Source organism: Pseudophryne corroboree, chromosome 7 (assembly GCF_028390025.1).
Source record: "Pseudophryne corroboree isolate aPseCor3 chromosome 7, aPseCor3.hap2, whole genome shotgun sequence".
Classification (NCBI taxonomy): domain Eukaryota; kingdom Metazoa; phylum Chordata; class Amphibia; order Anura; family Myobatrachidae; genus Pseudophryne; species Pseudophryne corroboree.
The window spans coordinates 310,013,131-310,030,717 of NC_086450.1; the positions used below are offsets into that span (position 1 = coordinate 310,013,131).

Here is a 17,587-nt window from a genome sequence, read left to right on the forward strand (position 1 = left end):
GCTTCTCAGCCCGCGCCTGCCCAGGCGTCTCAAAGGCCATCAGGGGCTCAAAAAACGCCCGTTACCTCAGATGGCAGACACAGATGTCGACACGGAGTCTGCCTCCAGTGTCGACGAGGTTGAGATATATATACACAATCCACTAGGAACATCCGTTGCATGATCTCGGCAATGATAAATGTGTTACGCATTTCTGACATGAACCCAAGTACCACATAAAAGGGGTTTTATTTTTGGGGAGAAAAAGCAGCCAGTGTTTTGTTCCCCCATCAGATGAGTGAATGAAGTGTGTAAAGAAGCGTGAGTTCCCCCGATAAGAAACTGGTGATTTCTAATAAGTTACTGATGGCGTACCCTTTCCCGCCAGAGGATAGGTCACGTTGGGAGATATCCCCTAGGGTGGATAAGGCGCTCACACGTTTGTCAAAAAAGGTGGCACTGCCGTCTTAGGATACGGCCACCTTGAAGGAGCCTGCTGATAAAAAGCAGGAGGCTATCCTGAAGTCTGTATATACACACTCAGGTACTATACTGAGACCTAAAATTGCCTCAGCATAAATAGTGCTGCTGCAGCGTGGTCTGATACCCTGTCAGATAATATTAATACCCTAGACAGGGATAATATGTTGCTAACATAGAGCATATTAAAGACGTCGTCTTATATGAAGGATGCACAGAGGGATATTTGCCGGCTGGCATCCAGAATTAATGCAATGTCCATTCTGCCAGGAGGGTATTAGAGACCCGGCAGTGGACAGGTGATGCTGCCTTAAAAGGCACATGGAGATTCTGCCTTATAAGGGTGAGGAATTGTTTGGGGATGGTCTCTGGGACCTCGTATCCACAGCAACAGCTGGGAAGAAAAATTTTTACCTCAGGTTTCCTCACAGCCTAAGAAAGCACCGTATTTTCAGGTACAGTCCTTTCGGCTTCAGAAAAGCAAGCGGGTCAAAGGCGCTTCCTTTCTGCACAGAGACAAGGGAAGAAGGAAAAAAGCTGCACCAGACAGCCAATTCCCAAGATCAAAAATCTTCCCCCGCTTCCTCTGAGTCCACCGCATGATGCTGGGGCTCCACAGGTGGAGACAGGTGCGGTGGGGGCGCGTCTCGGGAACTTCTGGGACCAGTGGGCTTGCCCACAGGTGGATCCCTAGGTTCTGCAAGTAGTATCACAGGGATACAAGCTGGAGTTCGAGGCGACTCCCCCTCGCCGTTACCTTACATCAGACTTACCTGCTGCCCTCGGAGAAAGGGAGGTAGTACTGGCGGCAATTCACAAGCTGTACTTCCAGCAGGTGAAAATCAAGGTACCCCTCCTTCAACATGGCCGGGGTTACTATTCCAAAATGTTTGTGGTACCGAAACCAGACGGTTCGGTGAGACCCATTCTAAAATTGAAATCCTTGAACACTTATATACGAAGGTTCAAGTTCAAAATGGAATCGCTCAGGGCGATTATTGCAAGCCTGGAGAATTTCATGGTATCACTGGACATCAAGGATGCTTACCTGCATGTACCTATGTACCCTCTTCACCAGGTGTACCTCAAAATTGTGGTACAGGATTGTCATTACCAATTCCAGACGTTGCCGTTGGTCTGTGCCCGGCACCGAGGGTATTTACCAAGGTAATGGCCGAAGTACTTATCCCGTACTTGGACGATCTCCTTATAAAGGCGAGGTCCAGGGAGCAGTTGTTCGTCGGAGTAGCACTATCTCGGGAAGTGCTACAACAGCACGGCTGGATTCTGAATATTCCAAAGTCGCAGCTGGTTACTACAACGCGTCTACTGTTCCTGGGTATGGTTCTGGACACAGAACAGGATAAAAAGGGTTTCTCCTGGAGGAGAAGTCCAAGGAGTTGGCGTCTCTAGACAGAGACCTCCTAATACAAATACAGGTGTCGGTGCATCAATGCACGCGAGCCTTGGGAAAGATGGTAGCTTGTTACGAAGAAATTCCATTTGCCAGGTCCCATGCAAGGATCTTCCAGTGGGATCTGTTGGACAAGTGGTCCGGGTCGCATCTTCAGATGCATCGGCGGATAACCCTGTCTCCAAGGGCCAGGGTGTCGCTGTGGTGGTGACTGCAGAGTGCTCATCTTCTGGGGGGCCGCAGATTCGGCATACAGGACTGGGTCCTGGTGACCACGGATGCCAGCCTTCAAGGCTGGGGGGCAGTCACACAGGGAAGAAACTTCCAAGACTTCCCTACACATAAATGTTCTGGAACTATGGGCCATTTACAATGCCCTAAGTCAGGTTAGACCCTGCTTCAACACCGGCCGGTGCTGATCCAGTCAGACAACATCACGGCGGTCGCTCATGTAAACCGACAGGGCGGCACAAGAAGCAGGATGGCGATGGCAAAAGCCACATGGATTCTCCGATGGGTGGAAAATCATGGGTTAGCACTGTCAGCAGTGTTCATTCCCGGAGTGGACAACTGAGAAGCAGATTTTCTCAGCAGACACGACCTCCACCCGGGAGAGTGGGGACTTCATCCAGAAGTCTTCCAAATGATTGTACACCGTTGGGAAAGGCCACAGGTGGACATGATGGCGTCCCGCCTCAACAAAAAGCTACAAAGATATTGCGCCAGGTCAAGGGACCCTCAGACAATAGCTGTGGACGCTCTGGTAACACCGTGGGTGTACCAGTCGGTGTATGTGTTCCCTTCTCTGCCTCTCATACCCAGGGTAATGAGAATAATAAGAAGGAGAGGTGTAAGAACTATACTCATTGTTCCGGGTTGGCCAAGAAGAGCTTGGTACCCAGATCTCCAAGAAATGATCTCAGAGGACCCATGGCCTCTGCCGCTCAGACAGGACCTGCTGCAGCAGGAGGCCTGTCTGTTCCAAGACATACCGCGGCTGCGTTTGACGGCATGGCGGTTGAACTCCGGATCCTGAAGGAAAAGGGCATTCCGGAGGAAGTTATCCCTACGCTATTTAAAGCTAGGAAAGAAGTGAACGCAAACCATTATCACCGCATATGGTGGAAATATGTTGCGTGCTGTGAGGCCAGGAAGGCCCCAAAGGAGGAATTTCAGCTAGGTCGATTTCTGCACTTCCTACAAGTCAGAGGTGACTATGAGCCTAAAATTGGGTTCCATTAAGGTCCAGATTTCGGCTCTATCGATTTTCTTCCAAAATAGAACTGGCTTCACTGCCTGAAGTTCAGACTTTTGTTAAGGGAGTGCTGCATAGTCAGCCCCCGTTTGTGCCTCCAGTGGCACCGTGGGATCTCAATGTAGTGTTGGATTTCCTGAAGTCGCATTGAGTTGAGCCACTTAAATCCGTGGAGCTACAATACCTCACGTGGAAAGTGGTCATGCTGTGGGCCTGGGCGTCGGCCAGGCGTGTATCAGAATTGGCGGCTTTGTCATGCAAAAGCCCTTATCTGTATTTTATATGGATAAGGCGGAATTGAGGACTCGTTCCCAATTCCTTCCTAAGGTGGTATCAGTTTTTCATGTGAACCAACCTATTGTGGTGCCTGTGGCTACTTGGGACTTGGAGTAGTCAGGGCCCTGAAAAGTATATGTTTCCAGGACGGCTGGAGTCAGGAAAACTGACTCGCTATTTATCCTGTATGCACCCAACAAGCTGGGTGCTCCTGCTTCTAAGCAGACTATTGCTCGCTGGATCTGATAGCACGATTCAACTTGCACATTCTGCGGCTGGACTGCCGCACCCTAAATCTGTAAAAGCCCATTTCACGAGGAAAGTGGGCTCTTCTTGGGCGGCTGCCCGAGGGGTCTCGGCTTTACAAATTTGCCGAGCTGTTACTTGGTCGGGTTCAAACACTTTTGCAAGAGTCTACAAGTTTGTTACCCTGGCTGAGGAGGACCTAGAGTTTGCTCATTCGGTGCTGCAGAGTCATCCGCACTCTCCCGCCCGTTTGGGAGCTTTGGTATAATCCCCATGGTCCTTACGGAGTCCCCAGCATCCACTTAGGACGTTAGAGAAAATAAGATTTTACTCACCGGTAAATCTATTTCTCGTAGTCCGTAGTGGATGCTGGGCGCCCATCCCAAGTGCGGATTGTCTGCAATGCTTGTATATAGTTATTGCCTAACTAAAGGGTTATTGTTGAGCCATCTGTTGAGAGGCTCAGTTGTTATCATACTGTTAACTGGGTATTGTGTCACGAGTTATACGGTGTGATTGGTGTGGCTGGTATGAGTCTTACCCGGGATTCAAAATCCTTCCTTATTGTGTCAGCTCTTCCGGGCACAGTATCCTAACTGAAGTCTGGAGGAGGGTCTTGGTGGGAGGAGCCAGTGCACACCAGTAGTCTATAGCTTTCTTTATAGTTGTGCCCAGTCTCCTGCGGAGCCGGTAATCCCCATGGTCCTTACGGAGTCCCCAGCATCCACTACGGACTACGAGAAATAGATTTACCGGTGAGTAAAATCTTATTTTATATATATATATATATATATACATATATATATATATATATATATATATATAATACTGCTAGTGCATGCATGAAAATGTACCAGCTTAATAACAGCAATGCACTGCAGAAAAATACTCCATAGTCCTGTACAGTATAAGGTAACATATGTATAATGTTACAAGTGCACAATCTGGAACCTGAACACTAGAGGAGGGGGTGGGGCCATGGGCAGTGGGGCCCACTGGGGGATCCCACTATACCCCTGTGAGCCAGTCCAACTTTGGCTGGAAGTGTCATGGGAATGTTATTGGGTAAAGTAAGAAATCTGTACTCATTTGAAGCATGTATACAGAGAAGGGATGCCTTTTTCAGATGGATCTTTTACACACAACATGGAGTGGGTATAAGTGTCGATATTAATGACAGTTACCTTTGTGGCTGAGAAGCTGGGCAAAGAAATGTATATGCATTATGATGGATGGATACTTGCATAGATGGATAGTTGCAGATCTGTACATGGTACTTGCAGACCTCATAATCTGGCACCAAAATGTAATAAAGTTATACCTAGTATAGTGTTTGCTTCTAATTAATCAAGTGAATTACAGTCAACAACTCATCAGTAGAAATAAGAAATTGGGTTTTGCTGAAAACCAAACACACCCAAACTTTGGGTTTCTGAGGAAACTGAATTTTGGCACAGGTCACCCAGCCAAGTTTGTATCTCAAAATGAGCAAAACATCATTATTCCTAGAAATCTCAGATCTCACATGTTTTGGAATGCATATAAGAGACCCTCCCTTGTGATCAGGCATTATTTTGCACAGGAAAGTGTATGGTGTGGGCTGTAGTTATTCTTTAATAGACACCATTAGATGTCATTAGAAACATTTGTTCATCGAGGGAGTAGGTGGGAAGGATAACTGCAGGCATCTTTGTCACTGTGTTTGTTTGTGAGACACACTAGCTAGCAACAACTGCAATCCAGTGCAAATTGCAAACAGACTACTTACAGGGTATGTTTGTGTCCCCATCAGCTGCACCCCAAAATAATAATTGTGAAAAAAAATGGTGTCTAAAAAACCCTCCAGTTTTTATAATTGAATTTAAATTATATTTTTCAAGACGTTTGTGTTTTTGAAATGCACAGGGCCGGATTAAGCCTTGGGCGTGCCTGGGGCACTTAAGACAAGGGGGCCAAGGTGGAAGGTGGGGGAGTGTATATTAGATTGTGCATACCCCCCAACATGACCCATTCCAGGAGGGACAAAATGCTCTCTACCTGGACTTCCCTATTAATATGATTAGTGTCACCTGTGTTAAACTATTTAATAGATAAGTAAGGTGTTTCACCACAGGTGATTGCAATCATAACTTAAGATAGCATGTTATCCCTCCAGGACTGGGTCATGTTAGGATGTATGAATTGTGTATATTAAATTTAATCCAATGGGGTATATTAGATTTAACTAATAGTTGAATAATGCCAGGTTACATAGGACCCAGACACCCAGGCAGAGAGGAGAAGCTCAGATCCTTGTGTCACTTACAGCTCTCTCCACCCTTCTATCTCTCCTCTGGTCAGAAAGCTCAATCGGTAGCTCATAAAACCTGATACACCTCCTGCAATGCATACTGCCCTGCTCGCATTCTGGCTGTCTGGTTCTGCTACTGCGTGAGAGGGAAAGCTAGCGATGTCAGTGTGCTCTGGCTTGGGGGCCCCCTTACAAAGGGGGCCCCGGGGTACTGTATGCCCTGCAACCCCCTCCCCCTCCTTAATCTGGCTATGGAAATGCAGCATATATTACTGTATTTACTAGATATGATGGTGTCACCATTAGTTGCAATGCAAAATAATATTTGCAAAAAACTATCTTTGTATGGAATCTACAACAACTCTGGTCTTTTAGAATACAATTTAAATTGCGTTTTTGAAAAAGTGTGGTTTGTTTTTGAGAAGCAGATCATATTACTGTATTTACTGGGCATGGTTGTGTCCCCATCATCTGCACCCAAAAAGGATAATTGTAAAAAGGCTTTCTTTTTATGTTGTTTATAAAACACCTCCAGTTTTTTATATTTCAATTTAAATTGTATTTTCAAGAAGCTTATTTTTTTGAAAGGCATCCTACTGTATATTACTGTACTTACTGGGCATGGTGGTGTCAGCTGGCCAGCCACATCCCAAAATATTAATTCCAAAACCCTGGTGTCTAAAAACCCTCCAGTCTTTTATAATTACATATAAATCATGTATTCAAGAAATGTATGTATTTGAGAGGCAGCACATTTTACTATGCTTGCTTGGTATGGTGGTGTCCCTGTCAGCTGCACCCCAAAATATTAATTGCAAAATTCATTCTTTTCTCCAGTGTGTGTGTTTTGTAGAAGCAGCATCTATTATTGTAATAAGTGGGTGTGGGAACATGCCATCCCAAAAATAATAAATGGAAAACACATTTATTTTGACACAAATCTCCAGTCTTTTAATAAAACTGCATGGTTAAGGTAATAATCCCTAATGTCCCTATTTCATTGTATGTTCACTTGGTGTGGTGGCAGCTAAATTCAACTACAGTAGCTTTAGTCCTGTCATTGTGTAAAAATAATATCAATCATGGATCGTTCGACAGAAGAACAGAAGCAGCCCAGTATTAGTGCAAATATAGCCAGGCATATTCTGCAACCTTGCATACAACCTTGTTTTCACTGTAGATGTATCACCTTAGAAACAGGCAAATAAGTGCATAAAAAGAACACTGAGGCTGATGAACAATCTGTGTGTTTATACTGTATGTTTCACAGTTCCCTGAGATGAGTCTAAGGATATCCACAAGAGTTACTGTATGTATGAGTCTGACATTTCTTATTTTGACACTGTAGTCATAAAGAAGCCTCCTTCCACCATTTCTAAATCCTTTGTAAATGTGAGGATGAGTAATAGTAAAGAAATGATGATGATGATGATGATGATGATAGTTTAGACAGAGACATTGAGGATGCTACTTTGGAAGTGCAACAGGACGAGGAGGAGGTGTCAAGGTTAGCAGCTAGCCACCAGTGGCGGCAGTTATTGCCAGTTATAGGAAGAAGCACATTGTCATGCCTGAGATCAAAGAAGCTACCTTTGCATGGACTCTTTTTTACCCAAGTCATGAAAACATTTGTCAAGGCATTTGTGGAATTTGCAAAACCAAAGTGAGCAGAGGTAGGGGCATTAACCATCTAGGCATCTCCTCCCTGTTATATATATAACAAGCAGTCCAACCTCAGCTACAAGCAGAATGGATAGATTCCAGCACATGCAATATAACTTTCATCACTTTCATGCTAACACTTTCATTGTCAACTCCTCATTAACATTCAGAGGTAGACCTGCTTTCAATGTTAATCAACAGGGAGAAGGGAAACGAGGAATACCATCTGCACAAGTTAAAAGTCAATATGTTCTTTTAAATATAATGAAAGCCCCAAATAATACACATACTATGGTTACTGTACCTAATACTGTGTTGGGGGTGCTGCCACAGACAATGAGATTGAGAACAAGAAAAAGGGATAGAGAAGATTGTCTCTTGGTTGGCGCACAAAGAGAAAAAAGAATTAATTGATTTTAATGAATATAAAACATAACTTTTATTATCAACCAATAAAAATGATGTGAAATATATGAAAAAGTCTTTTATAATGAGATATATCTTTATAATGAATAAAAAAATGTTTATTAAATTATATTCACTGTGTGTGGTTTGTCATTTTACTATATATAACATAGTAGATGTTTATAAGAACCAGGATCACCATACAATTATCTCACTCTTCACTAGTGGATATGGTTATATATTCAGGATCCGATTGGCTCCTGCAACCTTCAAATCACTGTGTGTTAATTATCTATGAAGTGCAGTATGTGTCATAGCTTATCCTTAATAATCTGATTTTCATAACCATAACCGCTGTATGTGAACTTTTGAAGAAGAGATACGTTGTGTCTAGTCAGGTCTGACAGTGTTGCGGTTTTGTTATCTGACACCGCTACATTGCTGAGGACAAATTTCATATGAGTTTGAATCTCCTACATATGTACTCACAAAACAGATAATAAAATGTGTTTAGGGACCTCTAATGACGTTTCCTGACATTGGCACATTGCAGAAATCATTGTAAATACAGCGATCTCCATAACAGATACCAGAGCCAAAATATAATATTATAACCACATGTGACCTCTTAACATGTGGGTTTTTATCAAAGGAGATCCTTATAGATCTGCTAGCATTTGCATCATCTGAAATTCACATGTATCTTCTCAGTGCATAGCATACTGCAAACGTATTTAGCTCCGTATGGATAATCAAGAGAATATGAATCCACTGATTTATAACTGGCTGGTATGTTTTGACTTGTGCTAGTATGTGCTGGTTTATACTAGGGCCTTTCTAATCGGCGAATTACAACACATATGCCGCTCCTTGCCGTAATTAATTCTACCTCATGTACAGGAATTTCCTACGTTCAGCGGTCCGTAGCCAGAGTCAATTTACACTTGTGTCATACACATTCCTATGAAATCGTGTATCATTGTTGTGCCGTCTAGAATCTAATAATATTCAGCATACAGGACATAAACCGACTGGAATGTCCACGTATGTCTATTACCAACAGCTGAGCCGCTTGTAATTTAACGTAATTCAGTATGTGAGCTGTCCGTATACACACATTAAGATTGTCCTCAAATACTTCAACTGGAGCACATTGATTTATTATGCCGTCTAAGATCTAATGATATTCAGCATACAGGACACAAACAGACCGGAATGTCCGCGGACGTCTGTTACTAACAGCTGAGCCGCTTGTTATTTAGCGTGGTTCAGTATGTAAGCTGTCCATATACACACATTAAGATTGTCCTCAGGTACTTTAACTAGAACACATTAATTTATTATGCCGTCTCAGACCTAATAATAATCAGCATACAGGACACAGACAGACCGGAATGTCCGCGGATGTCTATTACCAACAGCTGAGCCGCTTGTAATTTAACGTAATTCAGTATGTGAGCTGTCCATATACACACATTAAGATTGTCCTCAAATACTTCAACTGGAGCACATTGATTTATTATGCCATCTAAGATCTAATGATATTCAGCATACAGGACACAAACAGACCGGAATGTCCGCGGACATCTGTTACTAACAGCTGAGCCGCTTGTAATTTAGCGTGGTTCAGTATGTAAGCTGTCCGTATACACACATTATACACACAGGGCCCTGACAAAGCTGATGTGAAACGTGCACGTTGGGTGTCGTTTCAAAGCGGCATGAATGTGCCAGCTGTAAATTTTCACTGTGAAAAAATGTTGAAAACCATTTAAGAAATAGAAACAATGTACATAATAGGACCAGGATCAGTACACTAGAATGGATAGTTATTTAGAAAGTGTTTAGACAATGTATTAATGTGTTCTAGTTAAAGTACCTAAGGACAATCCTAATGTGTGTATACGGACAGCCTACATACTGAATCAAGCTAAATTACAAGCAGCTCAGCTGCTAGTAACAGACGTCCGCGGACATTCCGGTCTGTCTGTGTCCTGTATGCTGAATATCATTAGATCTTAGACGGCATAATAAATCAATGTGCTCCAGTTGAAGTATTTGAGGACAATCTTAATGTGTGTATACGGACAGCTCACATACTGAATTACGTTAAATTACAAGCGGCTCAGCTGTTGGTAATAGACATCCGTGGACATTCCAGTCGGTTTATGTCCTGTATGCTGAATATAATAAGATTCTAGACGGCACAACAATGATACACGATTTCATAGGAATGTGTATGACACAAGTGTAAATTGACTCTGGCTACGGACCGCTGAACGTAGGAAATTCCTGTACATGAGGTAGAATTAATTACGGCAAGGAGCGGCATATGTGTTGTAATTCGCCGATTAGAAAGGCCCTAGTATAAACCAGCACATACTAGCACAAGTCAAAACACACCAGCCAGTTATAAATCAGTGGATTCATATTCTCTTGATTATCCATACGGAGCTAAATACGTTTGCAGTATGCTATGCACTGAGTAGATACGTGTGAATTTCAGATGATGCAAATGCTAGCAGATCTATAAGGAGCTCCTTTGATAAAAACCCACATGTTAAGAGGTCACATGTGGTTATAATATTATATTTTGGCTCTGGTATCTGTTATGGAGATCGCTGTATTTACAATGATTTCTGCAATGTGCCAATGTCAGGCAACGTGATTAGAGGTCCCTAAACACATTTTATTATCTATTTTGTGAGTACATATGTAGGAGATTCAAACTCATATGAAATTTGTCCTCAGTGGTCACAATGTAGCGGTGTCAGATAACAAAACCGCAACACTGTCAGACCTGACTAGACACAACGTATCTTTTCTTCAAAAGTTCACATACAGCGGTTATGGTTATGAAAATCAGATTATTAAGAATAAGCTATGACACATACTGCACTTCATAGATAATTAACACACAGTGATTTGAAGGTTGCAGGAGCCAATCGGATCCTGAATATATAACCATATCCACTAGTGAAGAGTGAGATAATTGTATGGTGATCCTGGTTCTTATAAACATCTACTATGTTATATAAGGGAGGGTAGGGGTACTAGCGACTAACAGTGTCTATACTTAAAAGATATATATATGAAGAAGGATGCAATTCGTATTTCTTTTAAAAAATGGGGGGATATTTATTATAAAACAGACAATTTAATAGCAATAAAAAAGGAAAAAGGGTTGGATGGAATAAAAAACGGGTGGATTTGATCGATTAAAAAATAATAAATAAATTCAAGCTGATAAAAGAAAAAATAATAAAAACATATCTGGAACAATAAAAATATACAAATATATTTCAGATAAGAGAAAGGTGCTTATCTTAAAAATGGAAGGTCAAATTGAGGTCTGCCCAACGCGTTTCGTCCATCTGACTTCATCAAGGGGTAGAGGGCTACTGAACAGTAATTCTATTTATAGCCAGGATAATTAGCAGTGTAATTATGACATCACTTCCTGTTCAGGGCTACTTGAAAATACAGTTACATATAGCATTGTGTAAATTCGGAAAAGACTATTGCCAGGGGTAGATCTACAATATAAGGTTACCATAAGATAAATATAGTGCAAAAACGAGCGGCATAGCTTATAGTACGGTATAAAATAAGTCCAGGGGCGCTATTTGCCTCACTTCCGCCCCGCTTCCTGTGTCCGAGTCTGTGCACTGCGCATGCGCACGGTGCCCCGCGTCCGTGATTCGCGTCTCTGTATAGGCGCTAAGCTGCCCCACTTCCTGTTTGTGCTTTTCTGTTAGGGGAGCCACACTTCCTGTTTCGACGTGGAACGGCCTGTAGCTTCATATTGATTGGATGGTTTGCATTGTCAATCATCGCGGCGGACATCTTTGTGAAGCCATATAGTGCAGGACACATTTCTATAATGGCATGTTCAGCTTGCACAGAAATGCATATAGGAAAACAAATAAATAAAACGAGGATTAATTCCTTATAAAGTATTATTAATTAATTTTATAATAGGAGCATGGGAGATGTTATAAGGGAAAAACTTTATATTGCTGGAATTTGATTTTTTAAAGAACGATATATGTGTATGTTTAGAGAGCTTCAAAACCGACTAGAATAATTCTTATTCAAAGGGGCACTGATAATCTAAATATTGTTAATATTTCTATTAAAAATGTGTACATTAGCAACATGTTGTCATATAGGAGGCCATTAGAGTCTATGGAGTACTTAGTGATAGTATATAATGTCATTTCTAAAAAGTACTTATATATTGCTGCATATTAAACACATGTGTTTGTTTTTTTCAGACAATGTGCTTATAGTGTATTCTATTTTGATACCAGTGAGGGGTATATATAGTATAGTGGGCACATGCAGTGCTTAATAGGAGAAGGGTGTATCTGTATGTGGGAGTGAAGAATTTATAGTTAATATAGTGAAAAAAAGACATATTAAGCTGGGGATAGAGTGCAAGATTCAAAGTACTCAGAATTATCTGTAAAGTGTAGGTTATAAGATCTTTAGGTAGAAATAGGGGGAGGCAAAAGGTGGTCAATTAGCCAGTATTTGTCAATGTTTTACATTGCTGGTATGTTATGAGTCTATTGTATCCCACATTGTACAGTACCCAATCTTCCCAAGTGGTTCCCCGCTTGGTACTGTTTGGGCCCTACACTGCTTAGCTTCCAAGATCGGACGAGATTGGGCGTCCGTCAGTGTGGTATGACTGTATCTCGTGGACAAATGACTGAGTCGCACAGCAATCCGAGTTTATTAACATAACAGGCAAATCAACAAACTATAAAGTGCTTAGTGCTGTGGTTGTGGTTGAATAAATACATAAATACATACAGTGTCGAATATACAGGCTACCAGCGGATAAGTTGAAAGATATGAAGGAGATATGAGAGAAAAAGGGAGTAATTTCTTATCACAGGAACGGTGCGATCTCGTATCCTTCATTGAAGCCGAATGGATGAGAAGTTTTCAGTTGGAAGATCCAGTACATCTCTCTCTGGGACAACTTCTTCGCTAGATCTCCTCCTCTGTCGCCACTTGTGACATGTTCGATCGCCTTAAAGGACAGTTCTTCCGGGTTGGACTGGTGTTCTTGTTTAAAATGTCTATAGAGTAAGTGTGTCTCCAGCTTGTTTCTTATGCTGCGTATATGTTCTTGGATCCTGATTTTCAACGTCCTCTTTGTTTTACCCACATATTTTTTGTGGCAGGTGCATTCCAAGAGGTAGATAATTGACGTGCTGTTACAGTTCATGAAGTCCTTGATTTTGAATTCTTTAGTACCGTCAGTGTTGTTGAAAGTCCTCCTATTAGGGTTGAGGAATCTGCAAACATTGCAATGTCCACATTTATATGCTCCAACACATTTTGGAAGAGACCGTTGGTTGTCCTCTGGTGGTAGTACTCGTAGCATGCTGGGTGCGAGAATGTCCTTAAGACTTCTAGACTTGCGAAAGATCAGTTCTGGTTGTGCAGGGAGAATCTCTTTAAGGATGGGGTCCATCAGAAGTATTCCCCAGTGTGCTTTTAGTGAGGTTCTGATGGAATGTTCATGGCTGTTGTAAGTCGTTATGAAGGAGACGGACTCCTTTTTCTCTGTTTTTTCTTTGTAAGTTAGTAATTGTTCTCGCTCGAGGTTTTTTGTTCTCTCAATGGCTCCGTCCAGTATAGTTTTGGGGTACCTTTTTTCCTCAAACCTTTTTCTGTAGATTCCAAGTTGTGCTTCACAATCTTCGGTCTTGTTACAGTTTCTTTTGATTCTATGAAATTGGGAGTAGGGGATATTGTTTTTCCACTTTTTAGAGTGACTGCTCTTATAATGAAGGTAGCTGTTCTTGTCGACATTCTTGATGTAGTTTTTTGTAGTGACTGCCCCTTCCTCTCCAGTTAAAGTCAGGTCCAGGAACTCAATTGAATTCTTATCCATATTGCAAGTAAAAGACAGATTAAAATCATTGAGTTATATAACTTTAAAAAAGTCCATAAAAGAATCAGAACTGCCATTCCAGATGATCAAGATGTCATCTATATACCTTTTGTATAGAATGACATGTTTTTCAAAATGTTGCGTGTTGTACATATACTTCTCCTCCCATTGGCCCATGAACAAGTTAGCAAAGCTCGGCGCAAAAATCGTGCCCATTGCGGTGCCACATTGTTGCAAGTAAAATTTGTCTAAGAATTTAAAATAATTACGGCTTAAAATAAAATTCATCAATTCACAAATAAAGGTCTTGTGTGCTTCTGTAAGGGATGAGTCTTTGTTGAGATACACTCTGCTAGCTTCAATCCCTTTCTTGTGTTCAATGCAGGTATATAATGACTGTACATCAACGGTTATCCATATGTATGAGTCTTTCCATTTAATGTTCTTCATCTCATTTAATACCATAGTGGTATCCTGCAGGTATGATGGTAACTTCCTGACATACGGGTTCAGAAAAATGTCCACGTACTTAGACAAATTAGACGTAAGAGAGTCTATCCCTGCGACAATAGGTCTCCCAGGTGGGTTGGATAGGCACTTGTGGATTTTAGGTAAAAAATAGAATATGGGGGTAGTGGGGTTGGATTGCATTAAAAACGAGAATTCATCCTTTGTGATAATGTCACTTCTCAGGCCTTGTAAAAGTAAGGATCTGAGTTCATCTATAAATGTATTTTTCGGGTCATCTGGCAGCAGGGCATAGGAGCTGGTATCTCCTAAGAGTCTGTGTGCTTCTTGGACATATTTGTCCCTGTCCAGGATGACCAACCCCCCCCCCCCTTTGTCAGCCGGTTTTATGACAAGTTGCTTGTTTTTTTGGAGATTTTTCAGTGCTTCGATTTCTTTGTTGTGGAGATTTTTATTCACCACTGGTGTGGGTTCTGTTTCACATAAATCTTTTTTCACTAGATCGTAAAAAATGCTTATGTTGCTCCCTTTAGATTCCACTGGATAGTATTTACTTTTTGGTTTAAGTCCAGATTTTGAACTTGCTTCGTAATTCGATATGATAGCGTTCTCTTTTCTCAGGAAGTGTCTTTTTAACGTAAGTTTCCGCACAAATTTGTTGAGGTCGATGAAGGTATCAAACTTATTTAGGCCTTCTGAAGGTGCAAATGATAATCCTTTGCTAAGTAGTGAGTGTTCTGAGTCGGTGAGGGTGTGTGTGGATAGGTTAAATATTCCTTTGTCTCCTGTACCGTGGGTTACAGGTTTCTCTTTTTGAACTCTTTTCCTCCTACCGCCCCGTTTTCCTTCTTTTGAGCGGAGAGGCATGTTTGACGTCCTCGTAGATTGTGCTCCTGGGTGGATCTTTTGTTCTTGCTCCGTGTCGTGAGGATAAAAAATCTTGTTCACTATTGGTTCTGAATCGATTAAACGTGTTGAATCTGTTGTGTGTTCTGATGGATGGTGTTGCTGGCGAGTCATCTCTCCGTACTGGTCTCGTTTTCTGCGGTATGGTCTTCCACTGGTATTTTTGATCAGTTTTTTGAGATCTGTCATAAGTCTTAAATCTGTTCCAATTTTTTACGTTACCTTGTTCATAGTCTCTTTTATCTCTGAGAAATTTCTTCTCCTTGCCTCGTATGACCTCTTCTTCGATATGTTCCAGCTTTTTGTTAAGGACATTCTCATTCACCCTGTAGTCTTCTTTGCTTTTGTGGGGTTCAAGTTCAGCTTCTTTCTCCTTTATTTCTTTTTCTAGAGCTGCTGCACTTCTCCTCCTTTCACTTATCAGAAGTTTCATCAGGTGAATTGAGCATGTATGTAAGATGGAATCCCATTTTTCAATAAATTCAGGGTCTGTGTTACCAAGGGTGGGTTGTTTTTGAATTCTCAGTCCTCTCGGTACTCTGTTTACTTCAATATATTGTTCCAACCCTTTAATGTCCCACCATGTTTTGATTTCTTTAGATAATAAGCGTTCCATTCACCAAAATAAATCGTCCAACCCATCAGGTGGGGGTGTGGTGTTACTCTGAGCCTCTTCATTGAATATCCTCTGGCACCACTCGTTACGTTTAGTGGTGCGTTCATTAAATCTGAACATCTTAGTGGTCTAAACACAAAACTCAGGCTGCCTTACAAAATATATCAGGAAGGATAGAGTGGTGGGAGTATGGCGCCACAAGTATAGGTGTATAGGCCTACTATACAGTTTAGAGATATATAAAATAAAATAACCAGGGGTGTAGACACTCCTTTAGGAGTAAAAGGTGTCAGCTGACCCCAAAAAAAAGGCAGTGATAAGCTGCCTGTTAGTTAAAAGTATATAAGGGAGGGTAGGGGTACTAGCGACTAACAGTGTCTACACTTAAAGGATATATATATGAAGAAGGATGCAATTCGCATTTCTTTTAAAAAATGGGGGGATATTTATTATAAAACAGACAATTTAATAGCAATAAAAAAGGAAAAAGGGTTGGATGGAATAAAAAACGGGTGGATTTGATCGATTAAAAAATAATAAATAAATTCAAGCTGATAAAAGAAAAAATAATAAAAACATATCTGGAACAATAAAAATATACAAATATATTTCAGATAAGAGAAAGGTGCTTATCTTAAAAATGGAAGGTCAAATTGAGGTCTGCCCAACGCGTTTCGTCCATCTGACTTCATCAAGGGGTAGAGGGCTACTGAACAGTAATTCTATTTATAGCCAGGATAATTAGCAGTGTAATTATGACATCACTTCCTGTTCAGGGCTACTTGAAAATACAGTTACATATAGCATTGTGTAAATTCGGAAAAGACTATTGCCAGGGGTAGATCTACAATATAAGGTTACCTTAAGATAAATATAGTGCAAAAACGAGCGTCATAGCTTATAGTACGGTATAAAATAAGTCCAGGGGCGCTATTTGCCTCACTTCCGCCCCGCTTCCTGTGTCCGAGTCTGTGCACTGCGCATGCGCACTGTGCCCCGCTTCCGTGATTCGCGTCTCTGTATAGGCGCTAAGCTGCCCCACTTCCTGTTTGTGCTTTTCTGTTAGGGGAGCCACACTTCCTGTTTCGACGTGGAACGGCCTGTAGCTTTATATTGATTGGATGGTTTGCATTGTCAATCATCGCGGCGGACATCTTTGTGAAGCCATATAGTGCAGGACACATTTCTATAATGGCATGTTCAGCTTGCACAGAAATGCATATAGGAAAACAAATAAATAAAACGAGGATTAATTCCTTATAAAGTATTATTAATTAATTTTATAATAGGAGCATGGGAGATGTTATAAGGGAAAAACTTTATATTGCTGGAATTTGATTTTTTAAAGAACGATATATGTGTATGTTTAGAGAGCTTCAAAACCGACTAGAATAATTCTTATTCAAAGGGGCACTGATAATCTAAATATTGTTAATATTTCTATTAAAAATGTGTACATTAGCAACATGTTGTCATATAGGAGGCCATTAGAGTCTATGGAGTACTTAGTGATAGTATATAATGTCATTTCTAAAAAGTACTTATATATTGCTGCATATTAAACACATGTGTTTGTTTTTTTCAGACAATGTGCTTATAGTGTATTCTATTTTGATACCAGTGAGGGGTATATATAGTATAGTGGGCACATGCAGTGCTTAATAGGAGAAGGGTGT

At 41.2% G+C, this 17,587-nt stretch overlaps 1 pseudogene; it reads right to left on the reverse strand.

Moving 5' to 3' along the window:
- Window positions 1–12,592: 12,592 nt before the first annotated feature.
- On the reverse strand, window positions 12,593–12,711 carry LOC134946029 (5S ribosomal RNA; annotated as a pseudogene).
- Window positions 12,712–17,587: the final 4,876 nt, after the last annotated feature.